The following is a 21,580-nucleotide window of genomic DNA, read 5'->3' on the forward strand; positions in this document are numbered from 1 at the left end:
TTCATCTTCGCTGCTTTTACAGAAATGTTCTTTGAATAGTTGACTATAAGCCTTTACCAAACAGGATGCCAGCACAAGCTAGTCTGACTCTTTGAAATATTGGGGGTTTGGGCTGTAGCCATTAACAATAAGAAAAGGCAAAAGGATACTAGTAATAAAAATATATTCACAACTTTTTAACCGTTAATATTGCAACAACAATACACGCATAATTCAGGAGCTACAAGACCTTCTCTGACATTTTTTTTTCTCATCAGCTGTCATTGCCCTGTTGCTACCAGGACTAAAGATGTAACTATACCGGCCCAGCAGCAAAATGGCTGTTCTGGCAGTTCTTATTAGCTACACTTGTTAATGCAGCTTGGTGTACCTATAATGGCAGGGTCTGGCAGATGTACCACAAACTACTAGAGCTACCAAAACTGCAGCTTACATTATCCACAGAATTTGACACTGCAACCTACCGCTACCATAATTGAGTTTGTTGAGCAGAATATTTTAGTGTCAAACACACTAATAGGAACGAGATAACACCAGTCTAGTTTAAGTGAGAAGAATCACTTGAACAGTCATCCATAATGCGTACTGTTTCTTGTTTAATATCGCCACAACTTTCATGAGGACAATACAAGGACCATTAGAAAACATTAAACAGGGAGACCCAGGCAAGCTGTAAAGAATATGAGGCATTATACTAGACCGAATGTCAACACTCTTGCAGTTAATGTTCCTTTACCTCACACTGATGTTCCTTTACCTTACACTGGAAAACATCTTCCCACCGAGTTTTTTTGTTTTGTTTTCCCGGGGGCAAAAAACAAAAAAAACAAACAAAAAAAAGCAAACAAACAAAAAAAAAAACAACAACAATAAACCCCAGAGAAAATCAGAGTAAGTCATTTGTATTCACAAGCATTTCTAAGCTAAAGATTTTTTTTAATGTCAATCCGACTCAAGTGGCTCCAAACATAAATCACCAGCTTCAAACTTTTAACATTAACATCACTTCCTACAGACATTTTCCCAACAGATATGGTGAGAGCACAACTATTACGCAGCAAATCCGAGAATGGAAAATGAATGAAAAAATCACAGAGGACGGCAATGAATACTGTACACCTCTCTCCTGCTCTCACCCAGTCCTGGCCTGAACTGTAGTTGAACTGGGTCTCTAAGGATCTTTAGTCGGCCAGATCGTTAGCTGGCTGACCCACCAGGAAAGAGGTAAGGAACGCAGGGTTAGAAGAGAGAAAGCTGCTGGAATAAAGGAAGCCCCGGGTGGGGTGGGGTTGGAGTGAGGACGAGGGTGGGGAGGGACAGAGGTGCATTACATCCACGGTGAGAGCTCAGAACAACAAGGTTACTTCAGAGCACGATACACTCTGCTCTCAGCGGTTCACTCTCTTCGTTGTACTGCATGCAGAATTACTTATCCAGACAGAGAGAAACCCGTGAACCCTTGATGCATGCAGACTGTGGCATGATAAAATTCTGCTTCATCTATCCCTACCAGTCCTGCGCCTCATCTTACTCAGAAATTGCTGAAATTCAAGGATCACAAAACAACTTTTATGAATAATCCTGCTTCATTCTCAGCTTTTAGTTAAGCAGAACTTTCACAATAGAATAAAAACCCTTCCAGAGAGTGAATGAAAGGTGTCCAACTGATACATCATTTACAAATCTAAACTACCATTGATCCATTTTGGCTTTGATTCAAACACCCATAGGGATATCAAAGAATGGCTGATCAGTGAATTACTGTAGCCCATTCTTACTACCTGCAAGCTTCAGAATGGCTCCTGAGAGCATAACAGCTAATGGTGCATGATGATTTGTCAGAGATGCTTTCTTTATTGCCTCTGAGGGCACATTGTGTGTCCTGTCTCTGAATCGTTATGGCACTGAATAAAAAGACATCACATAAAGACCTCTTACTGGACCTCTATCTTTTCTAGCAGAGCTTTAGATTAAGATATCCCTGAATTAAGTGCCTACACTTATTTACTGTCTTGCATGCTAATTGGTTGATATATCTACAAAAGAAATCACTGAGATCTGATCAAATAAACATCTCAAATCACAGAAATGTTTTGTATTGTGCAGCTACCTTCTAGACAATGACTGGCTAAGAGTTTAAACAACTATAATTCAGTGCAGAAAAAAAACGGTTGTTCTGAAAGCAGTTTGTTTTGTCCCAGAAGGTAACTGCTGGAGATAAACTGGTTTAAAAACAAGTCTAACTGGGCAAGAAACATGGGTAGCTAGATAATAACACATTTCAAAACAATTCTCTCTTTTCCTCACCAAGTGAGACAAACTAGTTTGGAAGACAAAATACAGGCAAATATTACATACATAACCAAATCAGTCCAGTTTAACCACACAAAGTAGATCTTTAGCTAGATGTGAGGAATTATTTGCATTGTTGTTTCTTTAGCGGTAAAGTCTTCAGGATTTTCCTAAAAAATACAATTCTAACTTCTACAGGAAAAATTCTGCTTAATCATCACTTCTGAGCCTCTATATGCGTGTGTCAGTACCAGTGTCTACTCTAGACCCTATGCTCTGCCTCAATATTGGTAGTTTGTTTGTATTGAGATGTTTCTGGGTGGAGAGTATGCGTGTTACCTCAGCTTAACACAGCATGCCCAATGCGCAAGTGACTTTGCGTGTTGATTAGCAAGTGGAAGAAGCTATACCAAGCAGCTATGACAGGGGATTTACCACAGAGAACAAAAAACAACCAAAGTGAATCGAAATGCCAAACCAATAAAGCTTTTTTCTAAATGAGGGTGAAGCTTGACTTGGCTTTCACTCGCTTTCGGGCACTTGGAGAGCAGCTCAGGATGAAGATCAATGCAAGTTGGCTTTCTGCTGAGCAGGTATGTCTCAAATAACTCAGTGATTAGCTTGTGCCAATATGCCAAGGCAGGTGCACAGCTCTTGAGTCTCTCCCACGCTGCAGGTGGTTGCAAGGCTAGTAAATGTGTTCACGTAGTCATGGTGGGAGGCTGTGGGTATGGTTTTTCTGGCTTTTCATTCTCTTGGAAAAAGTCAGACACTCTCTCAGAAATATTGTGGTTCTCCACTTGTGAAGCTTTGACAGCTTTGTGTGATGTTATGGGAGTAGTTTGATCAGTCTTGGCATTGCGAGTTGTGGCGATGCAGGAAGGTGGAGACTATTGATTTTACATATCAAAGCCATCAATGATTTAAAAACTGAAATAAATGTTGTCATAGCCTAACTTACTCAATCATTTATATAAATCTGGAACCATATGTTTAGACTTAAGTGCAATCTAACAGCCACGATGGCAAACTGACTTGATACACAAGTTAGCCTGTCCTTTAATCCATGCAGCAATTTTCTTTTTGATCCTCCCAACAGTACTTAAAATTTAGGCTGTTTTGCAGTCACTTGTCATTATTTTCAACATAAATTCAACATCTATTTATTGATTTTACCTCTTGTTTTTCTCCTTTCCTGGTATGCAAGCCTGTTCTCTCTGATTAGCTAAGGCTTTCATATGAGAAGCCTTGTAAGGACTTGTAGTTATTTACTCTGTTAAATTCTTCATGTATTCATGTTTTTTTTCATGTAATTCTCCAATCTGAACCAAAAGGGTCTTTCTTTCCTTTGACTTAAGCCCCCTTGGCAGGTGAAGGGCATATTTTCAGTCATGTTCAAGCCCCCCCTCGTGTGAAAATGTGTAAGATAACATTAATGTTTCCTGATCCTACACCCTTCTATGCTGCCATTTGAAGGGACAGATCTAGGAGAGAAACCAGCCAGGAGAGTGTCATGGTGAATTTCCCAGGACTGGGCTTGGGGCCAAGCTCGTCCTCAGATGTGACAGTCCTAGACTTCAGTCTGGAAAAGCTTGCTATTGCCATTCTTGCTGTTTAACCAGGACAGTCACGATGTAACAACAGGAAAGAGACGTGAAAATCAGCCTTTTAGGGGATTATGCCCTGCAGTGAGAAACAGGGCGTGGGGAAATCAGGTGTTCCAGGTGGTAGTGCACAAACATCATGTAAAGGGGCATTTTTATATTCATAAGCTAACACATTTATTACACTCTTACTTTTTAGGGCTGGATTTTGGACTGATGGTCAACTTGTCAGAGCTTTATAGTGCAGCCAGTATTGTACAGATTTTTATTTCTGTGTGCAGCTATCTTTTTTCACATTTGGACTAGCAAGCAAGTGAGAATGTACCTACGTTGAGAGAAGACTTTGATGAAACAATTGTTGTGCATGTAAATAGCATGTTATTGCACGTACGCAGCCTGTAAATAAATGATAGCCCTTGGGTTCTGGGATTTCAATCAACTCCTTTCCGATATGCATACAAACAGTTAGCTAGCAAAAAATCAGTGATTTCTTTGCACTAGGAGATGATACTGTAGAATATAAACAGGTCAAAGTCTAGGTCTGCTCCCAAAGACTCTACTTTTTTCTGAAGTAGACCAGGGTAGGGAACTGTGTAAGGACAAAGACAGAGCTGACAAAATGAAAAGAAAGCATGGTTTGTGTTTTGAAATGCCAGAAAGGGTGTAGTGTATGCCGAGGTAAGAGCGATGTCGAGGACGATGGATAAAGAATGGTAGGTTAAAGAGCATTTTAGATAACTAGAGGAGCTTTGGGGAGAATTTCAAAGCCATGATCCTGCTTTCCTCCCCTTGCTCTCTTCGGAGTATCCCTGCATCCTTATTCCTCCCCCTTTCCCACTCCCACCTTTCCCTCCTCCCTCTCTTCTCCCCACATCTCTGGCAGAGTGCTCGGGGAACACAGTCCTCCTCTGTCAGGCCCCCACACCCCATCTTCTGCTTCACAGGTAATTAAATGGATTTCCTGTCTTGTAGCCGGCGAGAGAACATGACCCTGCACTCTGCTAGAGCGTGTCCAAAGGCACTCCGGGGCCGGCTCCCTGCACCATCTGCATCTCAGTGTCCGAGCCGAGCAGTGGCCCTAAACAAACACACTCCACCCTGGGGACTGCCAGAGCACGGGCTCCCCGACTAAACACGCTCTGCAGATACAGTCACCGGTAATGAACTATGGGAGATAGAGCTGTAAATACCAGGGAACCAAACTAGAATAACACACAGCGGACTACTACATCGACTTAAACTATACGTGAGCTGAACTTATTATTCAGGTTGGGCAACTTAATGCTGTACTGAGATATATAGTGCATCTAATGAGGCTGAGAAAAAGCTTTGTAACCTGTAACCTGCTTCTGCATCTCCCCTGATTATCTAATCGAAAGTGAATACCTTGACATGTCTCTCAATTTTTTTTTTCAGAACTCTAATTACTTTTTTACAAAGGTAGGGAAAAAAACACAAGTCATTATTTTTCCTCCTCATAGATGTGCAGTAAAATGAGTCTTGTATCCAGCTGATAGTATTCCTAATTTGCAGTTTTCCTTTGACCCATGCTCTTTCCGCTTAAATTGTTTTTTTTTTCCAAAAGCAAATATATATCTTGTCTTTTTAAATGGTTAAATTTTGACCCTAAAATGTTTTTTTTACTCTTTGATTGGAGCATAATTTTGCATTTGAAATCCTTGCTATAGGTGTGTAATTTTAATTTATGAAGTTTTTACATCTTGTTTTCCAAACAAGTTTTCCCTCAAGACCCAAGAACAAAAGTTAATGTACGTTCACAACTTTTTGCCAATTTTACAAAATTCAGCTTGCTAAAGATTTACAGTATATAATCTTAAAATTCAAGCAAAGCAGTGAAAAGAAGGCCAATGGGCATACTGATCTCTGAGAACAAGACTTAAGTTGACACTGGAGGAACAATAGTTCAGGAAACATCAGTTTTAAACCTTAGAAGTTGCAGCCTACTGAAAGAACTTACTACTTTTAAGCCAATTTGCTACTTAACCCAGGTTTGTATCATTTTGGGGGTATTTTACAAAGAAAAGTTGTACAAGAATTATTATTTACTTCGTAGTTGATGTCATAAACTCACCATCCAGGAAGTCCATGCTCCAGCTTTTCCACTTTACTTGTTTTTGAGCACTAAGTAGCAGCTTTTTCACACGTCGTGCCTGGCTCTGTGTTTAAGATATGCTATTTTATTATTTGGCCTGTCATAGAGACTCAGCATTTCTGCTGACAGAGACTATGGTGTAAAGTAGTGATTGGTGAAGTGTGTTCACCATTTTTACAGACAATGTTAAGGACACATGCATTAAACTTATGAGCATCTACGTCTGTCCATGTATTTCTTTGAAAATGTTAAACTTCAGTACTAATGTGTTTTTATCAAGTAACACTTTAAACCAAAATCTTGATACTGTGTTAAATGCAAAATGACATTTGACACACTGAATGTATCACTATGATACCATAATGTTCTACAAATGTGTCCATTTCACCTTCATGCTAATGTAAAACACAGGATATGCCATGGATGCCGTGTGTAGTCATCAGAATAAAAGCCAGGCACTCCCAAGGGCAACAACCTCCTGTCCTACCCCCTGCTGTTTGGAACTTACTCCATCAGCAGGCCCTGAGTGCACTTCAAATACAGGCCCAAAGATTATCGGCGTGGGAGCAGATCTCTCTCTCAGCTGCTCCACTTCAAGCATCTTGACACGAGACTTCATAGTTCTGTCACGAAACAGAATTACACCTGACAGTCAGCTTACGGGCATTGGAGGATGTGTGTGTGAGTGGGTTTGTATGTGTGTGTGTTTGCTCAGTCAGCCAGAGTCAGTCAAAAATGGTGCTGTCAACCAGACAGCTCAAAATGTCTAACTTTAAATTTTACTGACAACTTAACTGGCATTAAAAAGTCAGTTCTGATGAATAGGTAATGCTTTGATATCTCCATGATCCAGAAAAGATGTTGATTTCTCCTTTTAGAGAAGTCTGGTAAACTGCATCTCTGATTCAAGAGTATATAAAAGTTAAACATTGTTTTTCACATCCAGTAAGTAAGATTAAGATCAAGTCTTCAAAGACTCTGCCACCAATGGAGTTTGTCAAGTGTTTATGGTTTCTACCTTAACCTGGGTATGAGCAATATGACGTTATTGACCAAACAGAAAACACTTAAAAAATAAGTATTCTCTGCAAAATATTGGAAATTTCATTAATCTGCCCTTCTATACACTGTAAATTGTAAACTTTGACATGCATTGATCATAAACCAAACTTTGGTTGGTTTGACATTAAAAGACATTTAAAGGCACTACAAGGAACTTTATATTGTGTTGGTTTTGGTGATCCAATGAGACCAAATCTGTTGCATTTTCCAAGAATGAAGACTGCATTTCCCATGAGCACCATTACTCAACAAGGAATAAAGATATTTTCCTTTCAATACTGCCCATCTTTGTTCAAGACACTTTTTACAGGATACAGGGTGATAAAGTAATTTGTTGATTTATTATTTTAAAAAAATAACTCTGAATGTTATTCCTCAATGCTAACCTTTTCCAGCAAATTTCTACACACAACCATTTCTGCATGAGTGCCGACTATTACTTTTTTCCCACCAAACAAAAATTCAACCTGAACACGAACAATAGAATCCAGTCCAATAGAAGAACCTGCCATTGATAATCTCGGTGCTATACATCAATAGAAGAGTAAAACTATTTCAGAATTGGTTAAAACTCCTCTTAGTTCCTTCAAAGGTAAGAATTAAATGCCCTTGCATTTTAAAGGAACAAAAGCCCAAGAGGTTTAAAAACCCTTGTCTAAGTATGGCCTTTAATCTTGATGTAAAAAAAACACAGAATTCAAATACATTCAAGACTCCAGAGCAACTGAAACTGGAAATTGTTGAACAATTAATAATAAAGAAGAGTTCAGACTGTGTTCTTAAAGCTCCTAAGACCTCTAACAGTATCAAAACAGTTCAACAAGACATCAAGGTGATAAAGCACATAGACATCTCAACAAGCTCTGCAAGCTCTGTGGCTTTTCAAAAGCTTGCAACAGGCTTTGTGCATAAAAATATTGTAGTAAGTCACTGCTTAAAGTGGGCTTGTACTTTTACTTTACACACATAGTACATAGACCCCCTACCTCATCTCTGTTTTTTTTACCAGTTGCCACCACCTTTCCCTGTCTTATCCATATTTCTGTTTCTAAGGGTAGTTTGTCATACCACCTTAAATAAATTAAGATTGGCTATATCATGGATGAGGCGTGTGTCCCTTTGCAGGCTCTGCACGATACTCACTTGTCTTCTTTCACTGGAGAATGATGTCAAATTAGCCAGCTTGGTTGTGCAGTGGTCAGTGCTGTTGCCTCACATCAAGAAGGTTTAATTTCTTGGCTTGGTGAGCTTTTCATGTGTGGGTTCTTTCTGGTTGCACCCACATTTCCAAAATAAATATCGAAAAACACAATCCACAGAATATTTGGCAAGGTTCAGTGTGTATGAATGGTTGTCTGTCTCTACGTGTATGACTTGTCCAGGGTTTCCAAAACAGCTGGGACATGCTTCAGCTCCCCACGACCCTGACAGAGAAAATTGGTAATGCAAGTAATGAATGGATGGATAGTGTCAAATTGTAAGCACTGTAACTTGCTTACTTTGGAGTGTAGTGAAAGTAAATAACCAGTCTCTGGTTGACTTTGGCTCAGTGGTTGAGTTGGTCGTCCCTCAATTGGAATGTTGGGGGTTTGATCCCAGGTCCTGATGTCCACATGCTGAAGCATCACTTAACCCAGTAGCTGTGTCATTGTTGCGTGAATGAGACTGGTTAATGATGGGTTCTTTACATAGCTGCTTCTGCCATCAGCATGAATAAATGTAAAGTTCTATGAGTGGTCTGTAGAATAGAGCAAGCACTATCTCAGCACATTCTATTTAATCTGAGCACTTGAGGTTAAACTGCATCTTCTGTCTACATTCCAAAGCAAGGCTGAAAAAAAACTCAAACTGGGGTTAAAATTAATTTCCTGATGTGTGTGAGGGAGTTTTCTTACATGAACTGGAAAGTGCCTTGATTGGCTTGATGACTTGAAAAAACACTAAAAATGCATTCTATGTACCATTTTCTTTATACACTAAAAATTATAAAATCATGAAAAATTCAAATTCTGGGGGTCAAGAGATCTTTCATTTTCTTTGTTATGAAGCAGAGTAATTCCATAAACTGTCAGATACATTTATTGAGTAAAAAGTATGATGGTAAGTATCGTTTAAACTGGCCTTAAATGTAAAAACTGCAGGAAAGAAAAAGTGTCCCTTTTTTCCTTTTTCGAGTAAATGTTCTTTCGTATAATTTTCATCAATCAATATCAAATAAATGTTAAAGTGCTATGCCATAAATACTCGTTCTATGGCAGTGCAGATTTCCACTCAAGGGGGGAGGTAGCTATCTCAACAGGTCACAGCTCATAGCTCTGTCTGCCCACAGTAACTAGCCCTGGAGACTGGAGGTGGACTTCGCTATTTCCCTGGCCTAACGACCCTGCCATTAGCAGGCAATTGAGATGAACCAATAGAAATCACAGCTCGCGCTCAGAATTCATTAACTGGGAGAGCGTGACGAGTCACAAGAAGCACACTGAGGCAGAGCAGGGCAGCACTGCTCCGCTCTTTTTTCTCCCTAACCATGACTGCGGAACATAAATCAGACAACGAGACACCGTCATCAAGGCGGAGCACCTCCAGAGTCTCTCTACTAGTCAGGAAGGAGTATGTAAATGAGGACCTTGACCCAAATCAAATTCCAGAGCCCGTTTGTTAATTGCAAATTACAGACCCCAGCACCCCAATCAGCAGCCTTTTAAGGGAATGATTTCAGACTCATTTTTGCAATCCTTAGAAAAATATGAAAGGGCAAGAGGAAGATGCAAATGTCTGGATTTTTGATGCGCACAGCAGTGTAAGCGGAGTTCGCTCCTCAGTCCAAGCACAGGCGGTCAGTCTAGTTTGTCAGTGGACAAAGTGAGTGCTCTGACCAAGGACAGTGAAAGTGGTCATGCTGTAAATTGGATAATTATAAAGATGTAAGGATGTCTTTCCCGGCTGATGCTCCAAACTGTCTCCACGTCCTCCCCCTCAGTTAGCCAGAGAATGAGGAGGCTGCTTTGTGGAGCCAGTTGTCTTATTACCACATTAGGATGGGACAGAATGTGTGTCTTCCTCCTGCATTAATACAACATGACAGGCCAGGAGACACCAGTTTGTTAAATGCAAATCTCCCCAATGTTCCTCCATGTCTCCATCATTGTTTTGTCAAGTGCCCTGCAGGCACACAGACAGCAAATGAGTCCCAATTCATATTTTGTTTTCTAGTTTTCACACCTCAGCTGTTTTCTAACAGGCTGAGAATGGGGTAATACAATAAGCACAATTTACATATCTCCTATGAATGTGGAAAGGTGCGTTTTGTTTCTTTGCATTTTCTCACCTAAGTGATTGCGACAGGTAGTTTGCTTTCATTATTGCTACTATCTGTTAGATCAGCAAAAACATCCTCTTTCCTTCCATCTCCTGCCTCATAATGCAGTCAGTAAGACGAAGAACTAATCATGTCACACTGCCTTCAGCAACCAAACTTCTGTATTATCCTGAGCGCACACACACACACACACACACACACACACACACACACACACACACACACACACACACACACACACACAAATGCACCCACTTTCGCACAAATTCTCTCTCTTGTCCCCGAACCAACTCACAAACATACACACACTCATGGCTGAAAATCAGGCTGTTGGGAGCTGTGAATGAAGCAATATTGTAACCTCAACCTATATGGCACTTTCCCACTGTGGGTTCAGCCAATGAATTATCCCCTCCAATAAATCCTGTTTGGAGGATAATCCTTTTCCCATCTTCTGGACAGACACTTTCTGTAATGAAATGGCCCCAGGTCCTTCTCCTGTAACCCAGTCCCATCCCGGCCCTCTAACTCTGGCCGTCTCTGGGGAAAGGAGGGCTTACAGTGTGGCTTCAACCCCACTCAACCTCTGCTCAGCTTCAGTGGCTTTGTCACCTTCCACCTGCCCCCACACCTAACCCTTCTCCACGTTACTTCTTCCTCTCCTTGCTTGAGGTGCAACTTCATTTCCTGTAATGCTCCACTACAGTACCTCTGCTGGCTGTACTCACTCATCCCTGCTTTCCTCCCTTTCTCTTTCTCTCCCTTATTCTCCCCATTTCTTTCAGAAAAAAAACAAGATGGAGCCAAGTACAAGCAATCTCCGTCCTCGTCTTATGATCTGACTCTGAGCAAACACCAGAGGAAAAGCTTCTACTGCAGTAATGAGATGTCTTGCTGCGTCATATCGCTGTCTCCATTTTCTAAGAACACAGTTTGCCCGTGTCCTGGGTTTCTCGGTCGGCAGGGGGGCTGTAACCGGCGTTATAGAGCAGTGGGAAGGCAACATAAGCCAGGCAGGAGCGGGAGGTGTAAATGACGTCGGTAGAGAGGCGAGGGGAAGCTCTCTCGGGTCTAAGATGGATGCAGGATGCAGTGCAGAACTCTGGGAAGACTAAGCCAGGGTTTTACCCAGTAATTGGGTTGCTTGGAGCAGCTGGCAAGCTGGGCAAGAAAAGCTTTGCAAACAATGCTGCATGCTGGAACACTGGAGCACTGGTGAAAATGTTTTTCACCAAGACAAAACTTTCTATTCATTAAAAGTTATTGTCTTGTGGATTTCCAGCTAAATTAATGTCATTTCAGTCTCTGTTTTTTGCATAATCAGCTCTTGCAATGGTGACTGAGACTATGGCCCACTGATACGAGCCCTTACATTTGCATCATTCCTCAATATAACAATCTGGGTGTCCAGTCAACATTCCCAAAAAATTCACAATCAGTGTTGGCCACCCAGCAGCAGCAGTGGGTCAGTCAGAGGGGAGTATATAGAAGTGATCCACCGTTTCTCTTGCCTCTAATGAGGCACAAGCAGACTTTTCTGTGGACAAAGAAAAGTTTGATAAAAAACTTCTTCAAGTAGTTTGAATCCATTTTAAAAGAAACAAAAGAAGAAACCATCTGAGCAATCAGACCAAATGTAAACCTTCTTTTACTGCCATTGGAGCTTCATAATTGACCCAGCATGAGAGCCCGACTGATGCTTGAGCAGGCAAAAAAACTGATTCAGTAGTGACCTGCATCTAAAGCAACAGTTTGGACCATTTGAGGGCAGAAAACCAATTCTTTCAAACAACTCTGACATATCATGACTGCTGACAGCTCAGAAGTGAGCAGAAAATCATAACCTGTGCATTTCAAAGTAATGTAAGTCAACTGACCAAAGAAGAAGAGGACATTGGCATATGGAAAATGACAACTTGATAACGTCTGGCAGCAGCGATAAAGGCTGAGTGACGTGTTAGCCACTTTCAAAACATTAAGGAAAGGAAGAGAAACTATTTCACCACTTGCAGTTGAGACAACAGAAAACATGAAGGATACACTCCTGCCTGCTGAGTGTTATATTCACCAGTAATAGGGAGCCCAACCAGACAAACCGGCAACCTAACTGGCAACTGATAGACGCATCCCTATATACTGTAAACAAGTGTGATCCCCAAGAGTAACAGTATTTGTCCCAGCAATCTATACCTGTGCCTCCACAGTGATAATAAAGCAAATAAAAGTTACAGATTTTGCCATCTTTTTTCTGTTTTGGTGATCTGTACATTGCACATTTCATGTATTTTATTGTTTTTTTTTGTACAAGTTCAGGTCCAAGGATCAAAGGTCATATTTGAAATGATTTTACCAGTAACATGTCTTTTCATTTCATCAAATCAGTCAATTTCTTTGTTAAAATGAGAGAACATATCCATAAAAACGTTTGCTCTAAAGCATCTTTAAAGGTCAGTAGATAATATTTTTTCTGTAATTGTGACAGCTTGAACCCAAGCTGCTCAGCTGAATGTACAGCAGCCTCTCACGCCTCCTCATCTTTCTGTTAGAGTTGTCTCGGTCCCTACACCTCCAGCCTATTCTCCCTTGGCTCTGACAGCCCCCCGCCTACCCCCCACCTCACCCTCCTCATATCTCGTCACTGGACACCTGGCTGATACGGGGGCTAGAGGCTGGAAGCTTCCCCTACTATCAACATCTTTGTCTGCCAGGCATGTGCCACACCGCCTGCCTGCCAAGCCCTCGCTTGCTCATGTCCTGTCTCTCTCTGACGGTGCGTGTGCATTTATAACAGGCATGAGCATGCATATCATTTGAATCAATGTGTTGGAGACTTCAAATTTGCCTGCAGGAAGGACAGAAAATCCATGTAAGAAAAACATGACAAACCACAAAAGAAAAAAAAAAAAACAGCCAGTGCTCAGAAAACCAGGAGACACAGATGTTCCTAGTGCTCTGAGTTGGATGGGGTTTTTTATATATAACATTATGGCTCATTCTTAAGCTCCAATGAGGTTATTTGTGTTGCCCATGTTAGGATTCAAACATATGTATTTCATTTGTTTATTAATTCCCTATAATGTTAAGAGTGGGTAAAAAAAAATGTACTTGTTGTATGTGTACCCTACTTGAAAATACATGTACCATACATATTAAGCAACATTTTTCAACAGTTTTACAAAACCAAAACATGATGTTGCTTCCACAACAAACAATCACTGAAAAGTGTATCTTAATTTTGTAAGAGTAAAGAACTCCTTGTAACTTTTGCATTCTTGTTGTCAGACTTTACCCCAGCTTATAAATATCATGTCTAGGAGCTTGTCTGACAGAGTTGTAGCCATTTTCAAGGAAACTATTCCAGCAGCCTTGAATTCAGTGTCTTGCTCTACCTTTGCAGATCTCTTATGCTGCTTCTCAGTTTGATCAACTTGTTGCTGAAACTACAGGTACTCTTCAAACCATTCTCGACTCGATTGCTCCACTTAGACAGAGGACTCTTAAACGACAGAGTTCAGCTCTGTTGTACAATGCTCAATCTTGTGAGCTCCAACAAAAACCAGGAAATTCGGAAGAATATGGTGACTAAAACAAATGAGTCCTGCTTGCGCTGGAAAAACAGCCTAAATAAATATAGAAAGGCTTTGTGGCTTGCACATGCAAATTATTACTGGTCTCTAACAGGAGAGAATAAAAACAATCCTAGATTCCTTTTCAGCACTGTAGCCAGGCTGACAGTCACAGTTATACTGAGCCATGCATTCCTCTATCGCTTAGCAGTCAGGACTTTATGGGTTTTTTTAACAATAAGATAGATTAGAAGATATAAGATAAAGGTTGGAGATAAAATTAGTAACGTGTTGCTTTCAATTGCGATAGAACCTTCAACCGATGGCAAAATCGCAGAAACGGCACTTGAACATAATACTCTCTCGTACTGCTTTTCACCTGTGGACTTGACAGAACTTGATTCAAAAAGTGCTTCAGCCAAACCATTGACTTGTCTTTTGGATCTCGTCCCAGCTTGGCTTCTGAAGGAAGTCTTTCCCTTGGTCGTATCTTCTTTACTGAGGACGCTTAATGCGTCTTTCCTGTCAGGCTACGTGCCCCAACTTTTTGAAGTTGTTGGTATAAGGTCTCTTCTTAAAAAGCCTACACCTGGTTCAGGCATTTTGGTCAACCACAGACCGATATCTAACCTCTCTTTTATTTCTAAAATCTTGGAGAAAGTTGTCGCGAGTCAGGTCTGTGAGTTTCTTCATGGCAACAGTTTCTTGAGGTCATACAGTCTGGGTTTAGGGCCCACCTAGCACTGTGCTGCTGAAAGTAGCCAACAATCTCTTTTTGGCCTCAGACAGTGGACTTCACTCTGTGCTCGTCTTGCTCGGTCTTAGTGCTGCTTTTGACACTATTGATCATCATATCCTTCTGCAGAGATTAGAGAGTCTTCTTGGTATTTCAGGAGCTGCTGTAGCTTCGTTTAGACCATATCTTTCGGATCGATATCAGTTTGTACATGAGAACAGTAAATCTTCTTTGCACACCAGGATGCAGTATGGGGTTCCTCAAGGTTCAGTGCTCAGACCAATTCTTTTCATAGTTACTGACCATACATCTCTCCAGGAGTCTCTGAGTTTGTCTTGTAGGTACCTCTGGATTGGTGCTGTAAGACTCCAGCTGCTATGGCTGGGAATGGCCTGTTGCCATTGACCCATAAATTTGACATTAACCATTGCCACAACGCTGAACTATGGACTGTGTTTGTTCGTGTCTGTATGTGTATTGTATTTGTCATAAACATGCATTCTATCAGCCAAACTGATGCTCAAGGTTGTCCACTGAGTCATATTCTCAGGCATAGGGCCACTGACCAAGCTACTGTACTTGATAAGTTAATATGTGTGAGAAAATCTTGAACTCATATACAACAGACTATTTCAACCTCCATTCAAGACTTGGAATTTTTTTTTTTACCACTTTTGCATCATTTACCTGTTAATCACCAGAAGCCAACCTATTAGTTGCTTTTGTTCTGCCTTTGATATCCACACATGAACCCCCCTTCCCTCATGTGACTTGGGGAATGTTAATCTTGGGGAATCTTTGCACTAATGTTTTCAATTAATCTGCATCATTAGTGAAATGCTCGACCCACGGTGCAGTGAGACGTGATGAATGGGCAGGTGGACCAGAGAGTAAGGAGCATTGTTGTCTGTCAGGTGGACACGTGCAGGAACAAGAAAGATATCATCATTATTCTGTGTGTATCCAAGCTTAAAGTGTAATGACTTTGACAAGATGAGAACAGGCTTAACATGTTTCAGAAGACGTAAAACGGGGGCTGAATTCTTAATGTTTCTCATTGGGGGGGACTCATGGGTTGGCCATCATTCTAATGCAACAATAAATTGTGAATGAAGAGATCGTTATCTGGTTTTCAGGAAGCATATGCATGTACAGCATGTGTTTGTGCATATGTTTCTAAATGCTTTATGTGCATATTAACTTCAATTCATCCTGGGTTTACCTCCAAGGAGAACACATTTTCTTCCCCTGCTTCACATCTATATGCCTGTTTGTCTGCACTTCTGCATTGCTGTGTCAATAATGTACGTCCCTCATCTTCCTATGTGCATTTCAAAGTGTCATATACGTAGCAGTTATTCTCAGTGTCATCGCAGCCCTCAGGCTACAGCTGCCTTTATCAGAGCAGGAAGAGGAGGGAGAACAGGAGGAGTGAGTGTGATGTTATTTAGAGAATAAGAGCTCTGGGTCAAAAGCATATTTTTGGATACCTGTTGAGACCTTTGGGAAGCCTGTTTGTGTTTTTACAATATACTGGGATGTGTGTTGTATAGGTTCAGTACTCTGTGCTCAAGTATCAAGCAGGATGGTAAAACATGACAGGTTGCCTCGTTGGTAGACATCATTAATACTCTCGTCATTTCCCATGGTGCTCCTGTTGAGGTCGGGGGTGAATAGTAGCCAAGAGGGGGAGGAGATGGAGGAGTGAAAAAAATCTATGCACTTCTCCTTTAAGAGGGGCATTTAAAGAAGCTGCCAAGTCAATAAGCAGGGGATTTAGAGTAAGGAGTTGGAAGCCAGCATTCTAAAAGGTCAACAGAGTAGTCTTTAATGATTCCCCTATTAGCAATTTTTCGGGGAGAGGACGGCTCATTTGGTGCATGTCTGAACTCATCTATGTAAAATAATATGACACTGAGGGAGGCAAAGTCGGTAAGCAGCCCTGTGACTTTGAAAGCTGAATTTGAAAGATAAGAGACTGGAGAAGGCAGCACTGGTTGCTTTGAGAGTTACTCATCTTCTGGCTGAAGATTAGAATTAGTTAGAATAATAATTGAGCACAAAAATGCATACCATCCAAATGTATGCCCATGAAATATTGGAATTAAATAAACTATGTGGTAAGTGGAAGATCTGTTACTGTATACAAGTTTGAGGTAATGAAGCATTCAACCTGCACAAACATGCAGAAATGCTCAAAATTAATTAGGAAGAAAGATAATGAAACCAGATCAGAATGCACAAAGTTGAATTGCAGAGCTTCCCTGTTGATTTTCCTCCACATCAATGATTTAACTAATTAATTTTATCTATTAATATTTATGCATAGGGAAAAAAAATTATTCATTAATGAAACGTCAGAATTGAATAGATATCTTTTCTGTGTTTCATCTTGACGTGAGCCTGTTTTGACAGCCCTCCTCCCATCTGGAGATCTTAGAACAGACTGCTTATGAATATTGACATTTCTCCAGTCCGGAAAACGGGCGATTTGTGTTGAATTATTTCAGCCTATCAAGTATGTATAGCTCTGAATAGATTAAACAAACTTAAAAGATTGATTATCTTCTTAGTGCAATTCTTTTGGCAAACATGGCTCTCCTGATCTGAGGCACTTTCAGGGTGCTTTTTGTATTTTTAGTTTGAAGAGTTTCATGAAGGCCTGCTCATTATTGTCCGACAGATGGTTCCCCTCATCAGAATCTCTCTACAGGTTTTTCTATTTACCAAGCTCCAAATTACACCCACACTGGTATTATTTTGGTAAATTTGCTATTATTGAAGAATTTCTTTTCCCAGCTTGCAGGGACCCATTACCAGCCATCAGTAGCCTCACAAACAATGTTTCTGATTCCGTTTAGTGTCTCATCACAGGACGTGATGAGGGCATATTGTAATTAATCTCCCCTCCTATCTGACTGTTAGATCTTTCCCTGCTAATGTCGTCCTGCTGGCCTGATCCGGGGAACATTAGTTGTTTTGTTTTGAAATGTGTCAAGCATGAAGGAACCATTAAGAGCTCAGCCCCGCTGGCTGCCCTCCGGCACACTGTTGCAGGTTGTTGCTGCATCTATGTGATCTTTTTGCTTTTGTGATTTTAATATAGTCCTCCGAAGGATAGCATCCTTTTGATTTTCACTTCTAAGCTCTGTTGAGGGTCCTTTGTGGAGACTTCAGGTAAACCATTGGCCTTTGTAATCATTTCAAAGCAACTGACAGTGACAGTAGTTAAATACTGTTATTTGAGTTGCAGAGAAATTCAGATTTGTCTCATTTTTCGAAATAACGAGTTTAGCTTCTGCCATAATCTTGTATAAACACATCACTGAAAATTACAGTATTGCAAAAGGAACCAGTGCTGTAATGTGACACTGATTGTATTAAACAAGTAATCAGAGATTATAGGCACAGCAATAATACCCTTTTTTTATGAGGTTCGTGGCCCAGTGTGTGTGTCTTCCGCTGTATCTGTGTGTGTGTGCTTCCTTTGTTTTGTGCTCTACTAATGAGCTGACCTGAGCCCCACACGGGCAGGAAAAAAATACCTTTAAAGTGCTAAGCACTGCTTATTATTTAAGTGTCACCAGCACTGTCCAGGGTATCAGTGGGGTACGTTTGTGGGTTTTTTATTCATCTTTCTGCAGCCCCAGTGCTGAGTCTGCAGGCCATTAGTTCTGTAGAAGCACAGGGGGACCCACCGCTGAGCCGGTGAGGTACTGTAGGACTTAGACAGCACAATATCTCACTTTCTAAAGAATATGACTTTACAGGAGCTGAAAGAGGAGCTCATAATGAGCGAATAACCAGTCATGGAAGAAGAAGCTAGACTGCTGTGTGAGGATTATTTTCATAGCATGAAGCAAACGAAAAAGATAACCTGATATTTTATTGGTTAGATCAAACCAGAGTCAAAAACAAAGACTTTAGGGCAAGGTCTTCATTTCTAGCCATGTGGCATCTGCAGAGGATATCTGTGTAATGGTCTCAGCCCACAACTGACGTATGTGTACAAAAGAGTGTGTGCACGTCAAAGGAAGAGAAACTGTGCAAGTGTACAAGAAGAAGAAGAGTAGAAAGAGAAGAAAGAACGAGAGATTCTTGGAGTCATTTATAACATAGGAGCCATGCTCCTTCCATCTCCAAGGGTGTGTGTGTATGTGTGTGTGGCTCCTCGGCTGTGTAGCCTTGAGGGAAACACCAGACAAGGACAGAGCTGGGGTTGCTGCTGACGCTTTGGCGGGGGAGATACATCTTGTACACAGCATGCTAAATGACAAAATGATATCTCATCAGAGGGCCACCTCATGTCTGTGTGTGTGTGTGTGTGTGTGTGTGTGTGTGTGTGTGTGTGTGTGTGTGTGTGTGTGTGTGTGTGTGTGTGTGTGTGTGTGTGTGTGTGTCTGTGTGTGTGTGTGTGTGTGTGTCTGTGTGTGTGTGTGTGTGTGTGTGTGTGTGTGTGTGTGTGTGTGTGTGTGTGTGTGTGTGTGTGTGTGTGTGTGTGTGTGTGTGTGTGTGTGTGTGTGTGTGTATGCGCACACATGCATGACAGAGAGTCCCCGGATACCACAATGTGTATGTACTTTGGTGGAGGAGCGCTGTAGCATGCAGTTTGTAGAGAAAGCTTTGAAACAGGGTGCCAGGCTGCTGCTGCTGCTGCTGTTGCTGTTCTTCACTGGTGGAGTACAAACACTGCAGCCTGTCTACATAGTAACCATTGACTGTCACTAGCACAGCATCTGGGTTGTTGTAAAAAAAATAAATAAAACAAATGTTGTGGTATGTCCACAGATATGGGCCACCTCTTTCCCTGAAATGTAGAGCATGTGATTACTATGTAATATGTACTTGTTACTTTAGTATTGTAAACAGAGATAGAGTGTATATAGGGCTTGAAAAAGGAAATGGGAAAACTTTTTGTGCAGGTATTTTGCAAACTTTTGTAGATCAATGAGAGATAGCTATTACCTCTATCAGCTGTTTTAAAGGAGACAGGAAGAGTTCTCTCTTGGTTGGGTGCACAGGTATTAAAACAAAACCTGAATGGTACTTTCACAACTTGAAAAGCTTTTTGGGCTGATTCCTAGTGTTCCCAGCATTGGTGTCTGGAGGAAAATGGCTCTAGGAAGCTTCTCTTTAAGGCTAAACCATAACTGGCAGCTTGATAGGTTTGTATACTTTGTTTACACCCACTCTGAGATTCTACACCTGCTACACAAGCCCCCACTAGTCATACCGCCCACCCACCTCTGAAAGGTCAGAGCAGCCATTATGGTGGTACCAGAAAGATCCACAGAGCAACCAGGGCAAAGGTACTCGAGGGGCGGACAAAGCCCAAATAAAGCTTTTAATGCGATGGCTATTGATCCCTTCACTGAAATAAACTCAGGAGTATTGGCAGGACCAGAATCCCACTTTGAAGGGACTCCATAATGAAGCTGGTCAATGCTAAGCTGTCCGCAATCAATCCCCCACATAACAGTTAATTACAAGTGAGGCTGCCATCAAGCAAAGAGAGGGGAGAGAGGCGGGCTGAAGGCAGGGAGAAGGAGAGGCGGAGCGGGGCAGGGTGAGCTTTGTTAGGCCAGGGGATGGTTGAGGAATATTGAGCGAAGCAGGACAGGAGATATGAAAATGAAATGCACCGAGAAGAGCCCATGTTTGTGTGGATGTGTGTGAGTGTTTTCCTCATATGATTTCCTGTGGGCTGTTGTTTTGTTTCCATGCTTGCAGCACTACAATGTGCACAGCATGTTAACCTGCATACTGCTGTTGCAAATCCATTAATGAAGCAGTGAAACAGCGTTTTATACCATGGTACCATGGTCTTTGTGAGCTTTTTATTTCTCTCTTGAGTGATATATGTTAAGTATATGCAGTATTCCAACACTTCAGTCTTGGTCTATTCATGCATCTGAAAGGCTTACTGAGCTTACTGTACATGACTGATGAGATCTAGTTTTCCTCTTTAAAGAGTAATGTAGCAGAAACGTGTTGTAGAGCTGCAGTAAATGATACTTATCTGATGTATTCCTGAGGGACCAGTGGACTGAAGCCTGGTGTGCGAGCCATTTAAAATCCAGCTGTTGACCTTTTGTTGAGTCAGGTCTCCTTTTTTTACTATTCCATCTCTGACACCCTTTGCTGTATTGTGCTGTATGAAATAGAAGTGCTATAAAATGTATGCGCCATGAATGCCTAATGTGACTGTAAACATCTCTCTGACACCTCCTTATGCTCTTTTCAGACAGTATAAACAACCGGTGTCACCAGCAGCTCAGTGGTACTGGCAAAAAAAGGTCCAAACACTGAGATCTCCTAATGGCTGCCGTCATCTGCCCATGCTTGTGCTTGTGTGTGTGTCTTGTGTGTCTCCCAGGCTAATGGATTTACTGGAGATGGCGTCGGGTATTTATTACCATGTGTAATTGAATGCAATGATTATCGTTGTTGTGTAATGTGATTTTAATGTGGCAGCGATGGTTATGTATAAGGCCTAATGACTTTGCCTCCAAGGGGGTAAGGCTCCCAATTAAAAGAAATCAAAATAAAGTAGGAAAAAGCAAATCAAAGTATGATTTTAATTCCTCCTTCTTCTTTTCTCTCTCTCCTCATTTCTTCTCATGACAAATAAATTTGATCATTTAATCAACGTGCTGCTCATTAAATCAAAGTGTCTCCCTAATAATGAGCTTGCCCTTTTTGAGCCTTTGTTTACATGGGTGGCCATTAAGTCAAAGGTCTCTGCATGTTCCTGTGTGTATTTGTATTCTGGAGGTACAACATTCACATCAAGCCGGAACTGAGGCTCTTAATTGCTAACATACTTTGCTTGGACTAGATTAGCATCTGATTTTAATCCTGACAGTTAGATGCATGATTAATATCAAC

The 21,580-nt window shown here is 41.2% G+C and overlaps 1 long non-coding RNA gene across 1 annotated transcript in view; it reads left to right on the forward strand.

Annotated features, from left to right (window-relative positions):
- The window catches only part of LOC141796948 (uncharacterized), a 187,776-nt gene extending 166,562 nt beyond the window's left edge, over window positions 1–21,214 (forward strand). The window contains exon 5 of the long non-coding RNA XR_012598911.1: window positions 20,937–21,214. This is a non-coding gene — a long non-coding RNA (uncharacterized LOC141796948). The remainder of the gene's footprint in view (window positions 1–20,936) is intronic.
- Window positions 21,215–21,580: the final 366 nt, after the last annotated feature.

Source organism: Halichoeres trimaculatus, unplaced genomic scaffold (genome assembly GCF_033239565.1).
Source record: "Halichoeres trimaculatus isolate MK-OKI-2021-1 unplaced genomic scaffold, fHalTri1.1 fHalTri1_scaffold_1, whole genome shotgun sequence".
Classification (NCBI taxonomy): domain Eukaryota; kingdom Metazoa; phylum Chordata; class Actinopteri; order Labriformes; family Labridae; genus Halichoeres; species Halichoeres trimaculatus.